We start from the raw sequence: 16,139 nt of genomic DNA, 5'->3' as shown, positions 1-16,139 counted from the left end.
TATTCCCTTTGTACCCATGAATGACAGGGAAGGAATTGCCTAAAAAACTCAATGATTTTTTTTGTTTGTTTGTTTGTTTTCTCTTTGTCCACTAATCTTGCATGTTCTCTGTGGGTTAGACTCCAACATACCCAGTTTACAGTTTCCTTGCCATGCTTTTTCTGTAAGTGGCCACAGTGTTGCTGGAAAGCTGTTTTCTACAATGCATCACAGGACATGCAGTTTGCTTGAAGATTAGACAAATTTTGATTTAGTATAGGTGCTGTTATTTTCGAGTGTGCAGAATAAGATTTGCAACTATTTGCAACAATTTTGGCCAGAGACAGAGGAAAAAAAATCTGCATGCATGTTTCCTTTTGTTTGAAATTTGGCAAGAATCATGGCTTTCTACAAGAGCAAAATTTAATTTGAAATCCTGCCATTACATGGGATTCATCTGACATGTCTATGTGTTTACAGTGTAGATGCCTACATCTGACTTGTCATCTTAGGCTCCATTTCAAGACAGCGGAAAGAAATAGCAACTCCTGGAGCCCAATGCTCTGACCTACTTTAGTCATTTACATTAGAGTGAAATGAATTTCATTAGTGGAGTCTTGGGTGACAAATGTAGAAGCGGGAGTCTGACTTCAGATGTTGCCTTGCTATTTTGTTAAGCAAGGCCTGCTTGGAAAGTCTTGCCCAGCACTGAGGAACTGAGTGTTTGAACATAGCTGTCACCAGTTTGGATTCTCCTTTCATTGAGTAGAATTCAGATTATTTACTTAGGCATTAATTTTCATTCAGTTTTCTCAGGCTAATAGCCTGAAAAAGGATCCAGAGCAGCCCACATTTGAAATTACTGGGTTCTTCATGGAATGCTCCTACAGCACCATGGCAGGATCCGGAATGTCAGGAACTGATCTGGGTCTCCATGATTACATCCAGATAATTATAATTCTGTCCAGACTCTTTTCCTTCTAATAACACACAAATTATTTTGGAAACATCCTGTTTTAAAGCCCAGCCTTCTTTCCCTTGCACCTAACAACAACAACAACAAACAAATGAAAAACAACAGCATCAAAAATAAATGAAAAAATCTTCAGCCCAACCCTTCACGTACTGAACATTAAAACTCACTTGAAAGACTGTTTCTGTCAACATTCTTTCCAAACTACTTACAGTTTTTAAAACAATTATTCAAAAAAAATATATGATTTACTCAGAATAAGAGGGAAGGAGAAGTTTGTATTTCAAATATATTCTAACACTCTATTGACAAGTTTCAACATACAAATATTTTATAAAGGCAAGAAGAGAACTCAATCATTTATTCAACTTCTCACCCCACTATGACTTACGTGATATGTGTTGGTTTTGGAAAATTATTCTTTTTTTTTTTCATATAGTTTCTTTGTGATTGAAATCTGCATCTGAAATTTATTCCTTGGAATATGCTCAGAAATGCTATTGATCCTTCTATTTCTGTGGACAAGGGAGGGCAACAAAACATCTGAATTATTGTCCAGAGAAGCTTGGAGGGGGACAAGGAGTGAAAATGCCACATCTATAATGCCATTTTCTATTTTACTCCTGCAGCTGACCTACATTTCAACACATATCACAAATCTACCTTGTGATTTTATCTGTGCTTTGAATAGATGAGCAATTTTATTTGACTGCAAAGGTAGTTTTAAGCAAAGGGTCTTAAACATGCACTAGCAAATATACAGTGCTCTCCATAATCACATATGTACATACTCTTCCCATTTGCCATGTAACTAGAGAATAAATTCAGTCTGAAGAAACAAATAAATTTGCTGAATGATTCAGTTAAGTGGCTGAAAGTCAGCCCCTTCACTAAAGAGACTGGCTTATTTTAATACCGAAGCATAAACTTTCAAAAAAAAAAAAAAATAATAATCTGGTATCACTTTGATGTGGTTTAACCTGGCAGGCAGCTAAGCACCACACAGCTATTTGCTCACTCCCTGCCTCCCCCAGTGGGATGGAGGAGATAATAAAAAAAAGGTAAAAACACATGGTTGTGATAAAGACAGTTTAATAGGGCAGAGGATGAAGGGATAATAATAATAATAATAACAACAACAATAACAATAATAATAATAAATACTGTACAAAGCATGTGATGCACAATGCAATTGCTCACCACCCACTGACTGATGTCCAGCCAGACCCACAACAGTGGCTGCCACCCCAACCAACTCCCTCCAGCTTTATAGCTGAGCATGCTGCCCTGTGGTATGGGACATCCCTTTGGCCAGTTTGGGCCAGCTGTCCTGGTTCTGTTCCCTCCCAGCTCCTGGTGCACCTCCAGCCTCCCTGCTGGCAGGGACATGAGAAGCTTGAAAGTCCTTGACTCTGCAGGTACTGCTCTGCAACAACTAAACCATTGGTGTGCTATTGGCATTATTCTCATCCTAAATCCAAAGCACAGCAACATGCCAGCTACTAGGAAGAAAACTAACTCTATCTCAGATGAAATCAGGACACAACTTAATCATATTGCTATTTGTTTACATCAGCATCAAATAATTAGGAACAATTTAATACAATTTTAGTTATGTACATTATAAAAATGTTGACCATAGGGGTAAACCATTGGAGTGGCAGTCTTTGGTCAGCCCAAAGGTCTACTTAACCCAATATTCTGTCTCCAACAGTGGCCAAAAGCAGATGCTTAGGGAAGCATGGAAGAACAGGGAAAGCACTGATTTCCCTAAGTGTCCTTATAGGCTCTATCAATTTGTACATTTGAGTCTTAGCCAAATGTAGTTTCTGTTTACTTAGTAACAATCAATGGATTTTACTTTGACAAGCTTATTGCCATTCTCATTCAACTCTTTTATATATCAGTATGTACTAATGCATATATGTGTATAAGTACATGTACACACTCACAGAGCAACAGAGATATACACAGATATGTACAGATATATAGGGAATGGGGGAAAAGATACCTTTCTGCCATTGTCATGTTTGACTTTGATGTGGATAGGGAATGGGATCATGCTCTGTTATGCTTGGAAGGCATACGCAGCAGTTATGTGTGCTGGTAACACAAATGTGGAAGCACCAAATGAAGATTTAATTAAATAGATGGAATATTGTTGCACCGGTCCATCAGTTTTTAGACTGACAATACATTTCCATATAGGTTTTTAAATGACAGGCAATTGTTAATTTCTGTATCACCTAATTCATTCCTAATAGTAAAAGATACAGTGATCATTATAACAACAAAAGCTTCTTAGCCCTCACAGATGAATCCAGCACCATACCAAGCTAAAGAGAGAAACCCAATCTATCAGATAAGTGTAATTTGAACCTCCTCACATAGATATTATTTTATGGAGTAGATACATCTCTGTATCTGCTCTATTAAAAGAACAGCCTGTGGGGATGTCTTCAATGTATTTAAAGTGCCCATGGACAATTCATTTCTTTAAGAAAATATTAGTTAGGTAACAGGAAGGCACGTTCCTCTCTTCAATTTCTCCTTTGGCATCTTTTAACAAGATGTCTTCCCTGAGGTTGCTAACATGGCTTCTTTCCTAGAGCTCTCAATGAGGATTTCTAGGTGATGGGGATATTGCAAAGTCTTGCTTATAATTTAATGAAAAAACACAGCTAATCATAATTCTCACAGTCCCACTACTATTGTAGCCACTCCCATTTGTGTTCTTTGTTAATGATAACACAATAATAAATAAGCTATTTATCAGTAACATGAGCTATAAAACTGATTACAGCCATTCAGCTGGTACCATGCAAATGTCACTTGACTTAGCCAGATTTTTCAGCACAATAATCTTTAGACAACTGATTTTATCAGTAATTTTTATTTTATTTTATGTTTTTTTTTTTTGTTTGTTTGTTTTTTTTTTTTTTTTTTTTTTAAGCTAAGATAGTAATGGTACTGGTACAAGATTAAGATACACAAGATTAGCATACTGTGGATGAGACTTTCAGGGATTTTTGCAAGATATTCCACTCATTTGCAGAGTAGGGAGGTATTCAAATTATGCAAAAAGCAGGCCTATTAACATTGAAGATTATATATCTGCCATGAAATGTGTTGGCACCTGCTATGATTAGCATGTTTTCTCTATGAAGCAATTTTAGAAAGGGAAACAGAAGAAACTGTTCAGCCATTTTCTGTGGCAACTAAAAGCATTGAAATGGTTTAGACACTTTGCATATTATTTATAGCATTTCTATTTTTTCCTTCTTTAGCTTATGAACTCTGCCACACCTTTTGGGAGAACAATGGGCTGCCAAATACATCTGAAAAGTCACTGATTTCCTAGCATTTAAAAAATGCATATGAAAAAGCTCTGATAGTGCTCCTTCCTGTACTCAGGAAGGTGTGGTTAAATAACCGTAGTGCATACCTTACACATACCAGCCAAAAGGTCTTCCCCAGGAATGGCAATCTGTAGTAGCAGTAGCAAATACAAGCTGGGTTGGCAAATAAATAAATAAAAACATACATACATTTTAAAAATCCATAAAACCCACCCTTATGCCTGGTGCATTTGTACCAGTCTAAGACTTACTGAAATATTTTTCTCAATTTAACAGAAACATAATCTACTAAAAGTGGTTTAAATTGTTTTGTCTCTGCACAACAGCTCTTTCTACCTGATATTACAAAAAGATCCTCCTCTCTAAGTACTTCAATCACACAATTCATAAACTTCTGAAAAATAACATAGAAAGGGAAAAAATCCAAATATGATATATAAATAATCATTTAGGCAGAGGTGGGATCAATATCTGTATGCTTTAGTAAAAGCATTGTAGAGCTATTCTCTCCAATGAATATTTAAACTTTACCAAGGTAAAATAACTGTGGTAATTGTGATCCCTCCCACAGAAGACACCTTACAACTCAGCCGTTAAAGTAGCTTACTGGTAGAAATGGGCTGCTTTCAAAAGGAGAATTGATCTGAACCCAAGCCTCTCCCCATCATATTTAAAAAGGCCTGTCAGTCAGGTGAAGACCCTGGTGACTGGAAAAAGGAAAATATCACTCCCATTTTTGAAAAGGGTAGAAAGGAGCACCCGGGGAACTACGGACCAGAAAGCCTCACCTCTGCCTGGCAAGATCATGGAACAGATCCTCTTGGAAGTGATGTTAAGACATGCAAGATAAGGAGGTGATCTGAGAGAGTCATCATGGCTTCACCAAGGGCAAATTGTACCTGACAAATCTGGTAGTCTTATATGATGGAGTGACTGCATCAGTTAACAAGGGAAGACTGACCGATGTCATCTACTTGGACTTCTGTAAGGCCTCTGACACAGTCACAGAATGGCTGGGGTTGGAAGGGACCTCTGAACATCATCTAGTCCCACATGACATCCTGATCTCCAAATTGGAGTGATATGGATTTGAAGGGTGGACTATTCACTAGCTAAGGAATTGGCTTGAAGGCCACACCCAGAGAGAGGTGGTCAATAGCTATGACCAGGTGGAGGCCAGTGATGAGCAGTGTCCCTCAGGGGTCTGTCCTGGGACTGGTATTGTTTAATATCTTCAAGAACAACATAGACAGTGGGATTGAGTGCACCCTCAGCAAGTTTGCACCAAGCTGAGTGGTGCAGAGAAGGAAGGGATGCCATCCAAAGGGACCTGGACAAACTTGAAAAGTGGGCCTATGTGAACCTAATGAGGTTCAACAAGGCCAAGTGCAAGGTGTTGCATCTGGGCCGGGGCAATCTCAGATATGAGTACAGGATGGGAGAAGAACTCATTGAGAGTAGCCCTGCAGAGAAGGACTTGGGTATTCTGGTGAATGAAAAGCTTGACAGGAGCCATCAGTGTATGCGTGCAGCTCAGAAGGCTTACTACATCCTGGGCTGTATCAAAGAGAATTGGCCAGCAGGTCAAGAGAGGGGATTGTCCCCCTGTGCTCTGCCCTTGTGGGGCCCCACCTGGAGTGGGGGAAGTATGTGGGGCTGTTGGAGCAGGTCCAGAGGAGGGCCACGAAGATGTTCAAAGGGCTGGAACACCTCTGTGAGGAAAGGCTGAGAGAGCTGGGGCTGTTCAACCTGGAGAAGTGAAGGCGCCAGGGTGACCTCACTGTACCTTTTCAGTACTTAGAGGGGGCTTGTAAAAAAAGATGGAGAGTAGTTTTGCTCAGGCAGATAATGATAGGACAAGTGGGAATGGTTTTTAACTAAAACAGGAGATTTAGATTAGATGTTAGGAAGAAATTCTTTACTCAGAGGGTTATGAGGCATTGGAATAGGTTACCCAAAGAAGCTGTGGATGCCCCATCCCTGCAGGTGTTCAAGACCAGGTTGTACCAGGCTCTGGGCAACCTGATTTGGTGGATGGCATCCTTGCCTATGGCAGATGGGGTGGAATGATTTTTAATGTCCCTTCCTACCTCAACCATTCTATGATTCTGTGAACTTGGGCTAAATAGTCTAAATGATTTTTCCAAATTGGAAGGTTGTTGCTTTCTCTTTCTGTCCTTTGATATGATATTTCTATCCTTAGGCATGCTCTGAGATAAGCCTAGCAGGCAGATTAGGCAGAGAAATTCTGACCTCTGAACACCAGGGGAGGAAAAAGAGTTATTAAAAAGGAGTGCAGGCTCTTGGCAATGCCAGTAGTTAGGCTTTGCAAGGCTGCCCAGGAAATTGCTTATCTACCTTTACAATATACATCCTAGTCTGAGCTAGGATGCCCATGGACATCTCCCATCAAATCAATAAGTTTTTGTTTGTTTGTTTGTTTTTGAGATGTCTTCCCATGTGCAGGAGAACCAGAATCTATAGGGGAAAAGAAATCTACAGGTGGTTTCAGAAATCCTGTGGGGATCTAATGTTGGAATAACCTACCTGTGGAAAAAAAAAAAAAGCATATTTCTTATTCCTCTATCTCCTCTCTGTTGCAGCTGTGAATCTTACTGGGATTCATGAACTATTTCTAGCCTAGTTCTGAGTCACAAATATGTCTTGGTAAGCGTGTACCCATTGGCAATATGTTCCCTTGGTAAATTGTTGTCACTAGGGTTGAAATGTACCCTGTACACAGAGTTAGCAAAAGTTCTAAGCATACCCTAATTTTATGAAGTAGGGCTGGAGTGGAAGTGAGGGGAGGAGTCACCTTCAAGGGAAAGATGTCACCCCATGTATGAGTACCACTTCCTTACATTTATAGCTTTATGTTTGCTGGGCTGGGTTCTGTCTTCCATAAATCACCCTTTCCTTTTGACTTACTTGTTAAAACTGCTGCATACATATGTAGGTGATCCTAGACCAAGCCTTAGCAAGAAAAATATGTTGGTAGCACAGCAGTGCAACCCTCCTCCCAAATAAAGGTTACATTAACTATCTGTTTCTGCCTGCTAACCCATGCGGGCTGGCAACCTGTCATCATCCACTGCTGACACCTCTGTATGTTATAATTTTGTCACCTTTTGACACAAGTTATGTTGAACATGATTCACTTGGGAAAAATCAGGTTAAATGAGTTGGGCCACACTCCTTAACTAAGTAGGGGTAGACTTGAGCAATATCCCCCATTTGTCAGTGCCATTATCTGTTAGTGTACTCCTTGACATAGTTTTGTCCTTGCCAGTGAGTTCCTTCTGAAACAAACAAACAAACAAACAAACACCTTAGGTATGGATATGTCTAGTAGAAGCCCTGTATTGTTTCTCATAGGAGTGGGGACAAGGCTACACTCCTTTTTGGAAAGCAAGTTTAGCCCTATTGATGCAAACCATGCTGTATCACTTCCCCTTATGCCAGGGAATGGGCTTGGTATGTTTAACTATGTAGGATACATATAGCTATTTTATTTGGATCTTGAAACTGAAAAATTAGAACATCACTTGCTAGAATGTCTTTAAGTCTTTTGGATACAACAATAACAATAATAGCATCTGATATCCTGGAAGACGTGTTTCCCAATCCTAAATAGAAGGTCCAAAGTATTAAAGGACTTTCCTTTTGTAGGGTTGTGCTTATGAAAATAATGTGTTCAGTAAAGTATTCCTTCCTTTTTGGGAGGAGTCACAGAGTTGTATTTGTCCAAAAAGTTGCCTGCTGAGTCATCGCTCATTCCTGTCTCTCTCTTGTGTACCCACATAACAGCTCAACAGGGCTAGGCTGCAGTATGCTGTTTTCATATGATGGCCACTTTATAAACCTTAGTAAGGATTTGGAGGTAGAACAATACTTTGTAGTATGTTTTGTACTTAAAAATGGAAACCCAACAAAAAATGACAAGAAAACCCTGTAGAGAAAATACATTTTAGGAGCTGTCGAGAGACATAGACTTTATAGAAAAATATAAGCTAAAGCCAAGTACATGAAACACAACTATCCTGTTTGGAGAGAGGCAGGAATCAGGAAGGGCAGTAACATGTTATCACTGTAGGGTGCTACATAGGTTTGACTTTAATAACACTGAATAAGCCATTCAAATCTAAATGATGGTCTTTCTGAATGAGTTATGTACATTTTTCTGCCAGTGCTACACAACTTTAAAAGTCAACACTCCCCTCTGGAAGCTAGCAATTTATTAGGAGGCATTTTAAGAATTCTTTGACTGACCAAAGAAGTTTGATTGTCAAAGAAGAATTCAAATAAACTTGTTAAGAAATGGCCTCCAAACTTTGCTGATCAGCAAGAGATAGAGACACCTGATTACTAATCACTAATGTGTCTATATTACTTTTTAATTTATTTATTTTTTAAATGAGTTAATATAAGGAGGAATTCTAAGTCACTTCTTGCTTTCCTTCATATGCCTGTGTCAGATCTTATACGCTGCTAATAGGAATCACGCTATCAGAATGATTTTGGTGCAGTTACACCTCATTGTATCAGCTGAGAATTGTGGCTATTTGTGTATGTATCTACTTTTTAAAGAAGCTTATCTCTCTTTTGTTTGTTTGTTTGTTTGTTTTTCCTCGAAATAAGCAGAGTATTTGCACAATTCTCAACAAGTATAGACACAGTGGCAATAGGTAGATATTAAATTAGTGACTGTTGTCACTAAAGCTATTTTATTTTATAGTTTGAACTCACAGAGTTCATTCAACTCTGATACATCAATAGGACAGCATGGCCCAATGCTGTGAACTACTGGATTAGGTAAATTGCATCCTTTAGTTGAAAGTCATTGGTGGACAATACAGAGACATATATTCACTTGTATTTTTTGCATTTCTGTGTCTTGAGACTGAAAAATCTGTGTCCAGAATACTCTGTCTGTGCTATATCTGGGGAATTTTATCATAGGCAAGGAATGGAATGAGGGAGACATGATTCAAATTTACATAGTCTGATCAATTGTTTCACTCTATGTTTCTGTCCCTCCTTCACTTAAATAGGGCCTTAAAGTAGGGACTAAAACCAAGACTTCTCTAATGCTGACTGCAGAATAGTTCACACAATCTGTGGGTTATATGGAGATCCAGAGGCAAAATTTGAGTTCCTCTGAATTTCTGAAAGCTAAATTTCTTCTGAGTATGGGAAGTTAGTTTATGGGAAATAGTTATGGTTCACTTTCACTGTACACTTATGCTCAAGATGTTCAATTCCTGATATGTGTTACTGCATTATATATTCCTCATTCACCAGGTGAAATACTTGTACAATTACCATTGAGAAAATCAGACAGAATGATTAGCAGTTAGTCATATTTGCTTTAATTTGAAGAATAATTTTTGTTTGTTTTGTTTTGCTTTGTTTGTTTGTTTTCTCTTTTCTTTTTATTTTTTCCAGCTTTGAAGCATTAAATAATTACCGTAACTAATGTCAAAAATTTACCAGCCAATAACACCACTGACTGTTGCAGATCAGACAGTCTGGCCTGCTTTTTTCCTAAGCTGAGGTAAGTACCATTGGTAGAATTCCTTATATTTATGCATTTTCCTGTGGAGGTTCCATGCTGCCATGTCAGCAAGGCTTTCTTAAAGCAAACCTCTGACTTTGGGTAGCAGAACTGGCTTGCTGTGCCCCATATTTTATTTTTTTTTTGCTGAGTTCAAAGGTTATAAATACAGGAAAGTATCTATTTAATTTCTATAGACTATTGGTTGCATTTCTTTTTGTGTTTCTCAACATTTTGGCCAAAGAAGGCCATGCTGTGAGACAGGTTAAGTTTATCTCTGATTTGTGAGCAGAACATTTTTGGTTGAATTGAAAATGTCAACAAAGTAATGTCATCCAGCACCTGGACTCTGAAAGAAAAACCCTTCAAAAGAAAAACATATTCTGACGCTCAGGTGTTGTTACAAATCAAAGCTATTTTTCCATTTCAACTGAAAACAGTATTAGAATTTCTTTTTAACTTAATTCCCACTGTGCATTGCTTATGAAGAAGGACTTCTGTTTCATTTGGGAGGCATGCATGTTAGAAATGTAAAACTGCAATATGTATGAACAGAGATGCATTCAAAACATTTTCATCTTGATTGTAAAAATTTAAAGATATAGTATAGCATACTTGAACACACTATGATTGTTGTAAATATTTTTACTTTCAGAAACCTGAAGGCTGAGATGTACAAAGTTCAGAAAGGTATGCTTGCATTCATTAATCGTGAAACTTGTGGTAGTTGGTAGTTTATACTTAGTGTTTTCTGGTCTGTGGCTTCATCAGCTGCATTTCTTCAGATGTAACCAATGTTTAGACAGTAAGTGCATGCTAACTACCAAGCCTGTGAAGACACAACCATCAGCAAAAATAAGGACTAGGAACATGGCTAAAGATACATTTACTAAGTTGCTTTTGTCAGTTTGCTTTTTTAGTACTGAATGGTCTTAAGTTTCACAAAAGACAATAGGACTAGGCGACACAGCATCTTATATAACAACGTCTCGCATGTTTCAATATGAAAGCTCCCTGAATATACAATAAGCATGGGCTTATATAAGATACCTTAAAAACTGACCCTGTGTCTCAAACAGAAACATAGGGTCTTACACAACATTCCTGTCATGGAAAGAGTCCAGAGGAGGACCACGAGGATGCTCAGAGCTGGAGCACCTATCTTTTGAAGACAGGTTGAGGGAATTGGGGTTGTTCAGGCTGGAGAAGAGAAGGCTCCGAGGAGACCTTAAGATGGCCTTCCAGGACCTAAAGGGAGCCTACAGGAAAGCTGGGAAGGGACTCTGTCGGGGAGTGTAGTGATAATACAAGGGGGAATGGCTTTAACTGGAAAGAGGGTAGGTTTAGATCAGATATAAGGAAGAAATTCTTGAATCTTGGGGCTGGAATTAGATGATCTTTAGGGTCCCTTCCAAGCCAAACCATTCTGTGATTCTATAATGAAGTGATTGTTTACTGCTACTGTCTTTATTAATAGTAAGTCAGTTTTAGCCTACAGAGAAACAAACTGCAGTTATTATAAGGAATAAACAAACAAAATAAAAAGCAAAGGCAGTCTCTTTTTTTTCTTTTTACTTCTGGCTGTGCTGAAGGAGAAAGTAACTATGCACAGATAAGACTTGAAACAAGATCTCATGTAGGAGGGATTTTCCCCCACAGATGTTTTGCCTCTGCCCACATACTCAAACAAAGCAAATACCTAATGTGTATCAGATTCCAGTGTTCACACAACACTTCAGCAGATTTTTCCTGTGTTGAAATGCACTTTTTCTTTATGTTTGCCTGTGTAAATACCTGAAACACTCTACATGAGACGCAGCCCTCTAAGTCTGCAAAATATTTTTCTGTGGAAAATCCATATGAGAGCAGTATATTGTTTCAGATAGTAATTGCTTGGTTTTCTGTTTCAAAGTGTACGCAAGTATTTTATTTTGTGAAGCCCAGCCCTATTGCACTTGAAAAGTACAGCAAGCACAGAAGTATAACAACTTACCAGTACTTTTAATTGATTTGGTATTTCTACAAGGTGCCACCCTTTTCCACACCTCCTACCTCCTCCTTAAGTGACTCAGCCTCTGAAGGAGAAGTCTCTTGGCTTTTCAGACAGCTGGATGGAGAACAACAGTTCAGCTCTCCGTCTGCTTTGACTATACCTCACTTGCAGGTATCTCCAGGTTGACTTACCACACTGAACAACACTAGGACACAAACTTCTGCCATATCTAGGTAAGGCGTTTATGTTTCTGCTTATCATATCTGCTTTATCATGTATCAAAAGTCCCACATTTTCAGATGTTCTGTGATTTCTGAGTGTCTAACTTAGGATCACACTTCAAGGGTTATCGTTTTCAAGAAGTGCCAAGACCATGCTATGAAAACCCAGCCCTTAAAGTGTTGTAGTTTAGGTCTTCAAATTTCCTAGACCTTCCTGAAGTCTTCTCTTACCCATACAATCTTAATTAATTGCTTACTTACATTTTATTACTAATTGTATTGCATTTTAGTGTTATTTCTCTCATGACAAACTCACTGTTCAGACCACTTTTCATGAATTGCTGTTTTAATGTCATTTTTGCTCTTTGGCTTGGTTTATTGTTTCTTTATTCTTTCTTCAGAATTTTTATCTAAAATTAAATTAAGAATTATTAAAATCTCATTTACTTGAATGTACCTTAATTATATGATTTTAAAGAGAAAAATAGCAATAGTTTGCTTTTTAAGAATACACTGCTAGTTAAATATTCAGAAATCATTTCCAGTTTTGCAAAAGGCATAGTAGAAGTACCTTTTCTATTTTGATATTATGACTTATCCACACATTGAACTGAACTCATGCATAAACAGGAAGGGTTCTTCATTAAAAATGTAGCAAAGTGAAAGGAAGTAGGTTAATAAATATATATATATGATATAATATGAAATTTTTACTCCCCTTCTACATTCCGTTAAAAAAAAAAGGAAAAAAAAAAAAAACACATTTAAAACTGATCATATAGTCCTAACTAAAAATCACATACAAATTTGAGTTATGACTTAGCAGCTCATTTTCAGCATACATTAGGGACAGTTCCAAAGCTTAATTTCTTTCAAAACAGAATCTCCTCCGCCCACGTCCTGAAAAACCAGTTTTGAGAGTTCTTTCTGCTACAAATAGATGAATGATTTCTGTTTTACATTCACGTGTTCTCTAGTCCAACCTTGCCTGTCCTAGCCTTGCCTGATTTATCTTTTATGTATATGCACATATTCCTGTTCTTTACGAGGGTTGTTATCATTATCAATTCTCTGACATAAAACATATAGTAAAATATTCATTTAAATGCAATATATTATTTCCAGAAGTTTAAAAATGCATTACATTGCTATTTCTCTGACATGAAACTCGAAAAAAGAATCATTCCAGGAATTTATTTTTGTTGTTCTTTAATGTCTATGAAATAAATCTAGTTATTTTTACATATGGATTTCAGCAAAAGGACAAAAAGATGAATAGATTTCTGAATAAAGAGATACAAGTGGCTTACAAATTTGAAGAATATAAATTATATTCAAGTGTTTGTTTTTAAGCTCAGATTATGTACTTGGTACTGTGCTGTTAGCAGCAGCATTGTTCTTTCTATTGCATGTCCTGACTTACAATCTTGAACTCCGGCAGTGGATGCAGGTGACAATTTTGGAGGGAGGAAAGTGTAGCATATGTACAGATCTGCATCTGAGAGAGTGGACTTTTAAGGCTATTTAAAGGATCATATGCTTGACCGAAACAGCAAAGTTATCAAACGTGAGGGATGATAGAGATTTGGCTGGCTCTAGCTATGATTGTTGAAAAACAGCCTTTATGTGCAATGAGGAAGTGAACCCATGTTTAGAAAAACAAATTATTATTTAAGTATAGGTAGGGTGATAGCATAGACACAGCGTTCTGACAGGATTATGATAGATCTTCATTTGAGGGGAGAAATGATGGGTACAGAGAACAGCAAAATTGGTGTTGACTTCCAAACAAGCAAGATTGCATCTCACACATATGGTTATCTATTTAGAATTGTAATGATGTGTCTTCCCAGTACCTTATTTCTAAGTCTTGGAGATCCCTATCATTAATCAAGACAAAGAGATTTCAATCAGTTGCTGCTCGTCTATGTCTTACTATGTTCAAGAGAAATGATGGACAAAATAACAAAGTTTGCTGAAGTGACATAGAATATGTTAACTGAGGGCACAGAAATGTTGTAGTGTTTTAGGCATCTGTGATTAAGTAGGATCAAATGTTGTTTTCTTTAAAATGTCATATCCTTGACATTCATCTCATATAAATGGAAAATAAGTTATGTATTAACTTAAACAGTTCTAATGGAAAAATAACAAAAAACAAACAAACAAACAAAAAAAACAACAAGAAGGTAAACCAAAGTAAACCTTCATTTTATTCAATCATCAATGAAGTTATTCTGGCCAAAATTTCTCCTAGGTTGCAGTGAAAGAATGAAAATCAGTTAAAGCACAAAGGATGTGGTACATTAATTTCTTAACCATCTGTTAGATTTCTAATTGAGTAATTCTATAATTTTGAATTCTGATTACTCACAAGACACCAAATTTTCAACTTACTTTAGAGAAAATTGGGCTTCAAGATGACATTTTAGTGAAAAGTTTTAAATTTGGGATAAAGAACAAAGTATCTGTTCATATTCAAATGGCAGATATTTGTTTGATGTTTTTGAAAAGTTGGAACTTTAAGGACACAGTACATGTAATCAGCAAACTGTGGCTCTGAAGAGCCATGTGTAAGAAACCTGTTTGTTCCATATGGCATTTTATGTGGAAATGCTAAACTCAGAGGCTTCTCTACAATCTAGATTGTTTTAACAATATAGCACAAGAAGGCAGCAGACAGGAAAATTCTAATAGTTTGTTTGTTTGTTTGTTTGTTTGTTTTAGAATGCTTCTTCTATAATCTTCTGTATCGTCCAGTTCATGAGTAGGAAGTTTAATATTTTAGACATCGATGTTTGGCAGCACTTTATATGCTTTCTACTGCTGTAGAAAAACAAATTTATTGACTTTTCAGAGAAGAGGGTGTACATCACATCTACATTTTTAGATTTCCTATGGTGAATTACTTGTACAGTGTGATGATATGCAGTAACTTTAAGCTGAGGAAAGAAATATTGTTTATTAAAAGCAAAATACACGTAATCTAAATATTTATATATAAGATCTTAATCACTATCACAGCTAGAAGCTAAAGAACAAAGATTTTTTTTTGGCTATAACTAGTTCAGTCTAATGCGGAAAAAATGATTCTTACCAGAAATGCTTCTATTATTCTTGTTTGTGTGTGTATGTGTTTTTTTTTCTTTCCAAAATGCAGCAATGCATATATGTGAAACCTAATTATGTAGAAAGCTACAGTCCAGAACAAAACACAGAAGGCAAGAGAGCTCTGTATTGGAAGAATGGGTGTGTTCAGACAAGCCAAAAACTAGATGGTCTAGCTTTGAAGATTTATGGCAGCCTGAGGTCTTCTGCTGATCAGGATGTGAAAAGGAGATGCAGACACATGAATGTGGCTATTTGTGATAAAAATAGAATTGAAGAATCCTGCTGCTTTCTGAATAACTTGCTACTAGCTTGGAGAGGCATTTGACTGTCTCTGAAGTCATGCTTGAAGGTGTTTTGTTTTGTTTTGTTTTGTTTTCTTTCCTCCTGGGTTTCTTTGGGATTGTATTTGGATTTCCACAGAAACATGGAGAATTCTGAATCTAGGATTGGTATGCCTTAAAACTTTTTGGGAACAGCTCATTGGACTGGCTGGGGCAGTTTTCATTCTCTTTTAGTTTCCTGACGCTGTTTTAAAATTCAAATTGCACTGGAGATGCATTCCTGTTTGTTTTTGTTTTACATTCCAGCTGAGTTGTTTTTCTCCAGTGGCTGAGCTCTTATTAAGAATGTCTGAACGTAATTTGCTACTTTAGTATAGAGGACTACAACTTCTCTTTCTCAGAACTTAATTTATGGAGTAAAAAACTTTAAACAAACAAACAAACATACAAATAAAAACAGTGAACTGACTTGCGTGAATAATGTGATGGTTCCAGGTCTTTATAAGTTGAACTTTTTAAAATAACATGATTCTCACAATCTTCTGTCCGTTCCTATTTTCACATACACAGATGCACACACCTTTACATAGACAGATGTTTCACACAACGGTGAAGACCAAGAAAAAAAATGCTTTGAGTTGTATCCTGCCTCTTTATTCAAGATTCTT

General features: G+C 37.1%; 1 protein-coding gene across 2 annotated transcripts in view; it reads left to right on the top strand.

Annotated features, from left to right (window-relative positions):
• Positions 1-16,139, top strand: part of SCEL (sciellin) — a 73,519-nt gene that overhangs the window by 11,511 nt on the left and 45,869 nt on the right. Inside the window, exons 2-4 of one of the 2 annotated variants that reach the window (XM_072032482.1) lie at positions 9,757-9,865; positions 10,521-10,555; positions 11,892-12,091. The gene's annotated coding sequence lies outside the window, so the exon portion shown is untranslated. Of the gene's footprint in view, positions 1-9,756; positions 9,866-10,520; positions 10,556-11,891; positions 12,092-16,139 lie in introns of those variants that run through there. The other variant, XM_072032483.1, reaches the window with a different exon arrangement.

Source organism: Anas platyrhynchos, chromosome 1 (genome assembly GCF_047663525.1).
Source record: "Anas platyrhynchos isolate ZD024472 breed Pekin duck chromosome 1, IASCAAS_PekinDuck_T2T, whole genome shotgun sequence".
In the NCBI taxonomy this organism is placed as follows: Eukaryota; Metazoa; Chordata; class Aves; order Anseriformes; family Anatidae; genus Anas; species Anas platyrhynchos.
The sequence above is the reverse complement of the archived record's forward strand: the minus strand, read 5'-3'. Positions and strand labels throughout refer to the sequence as shown.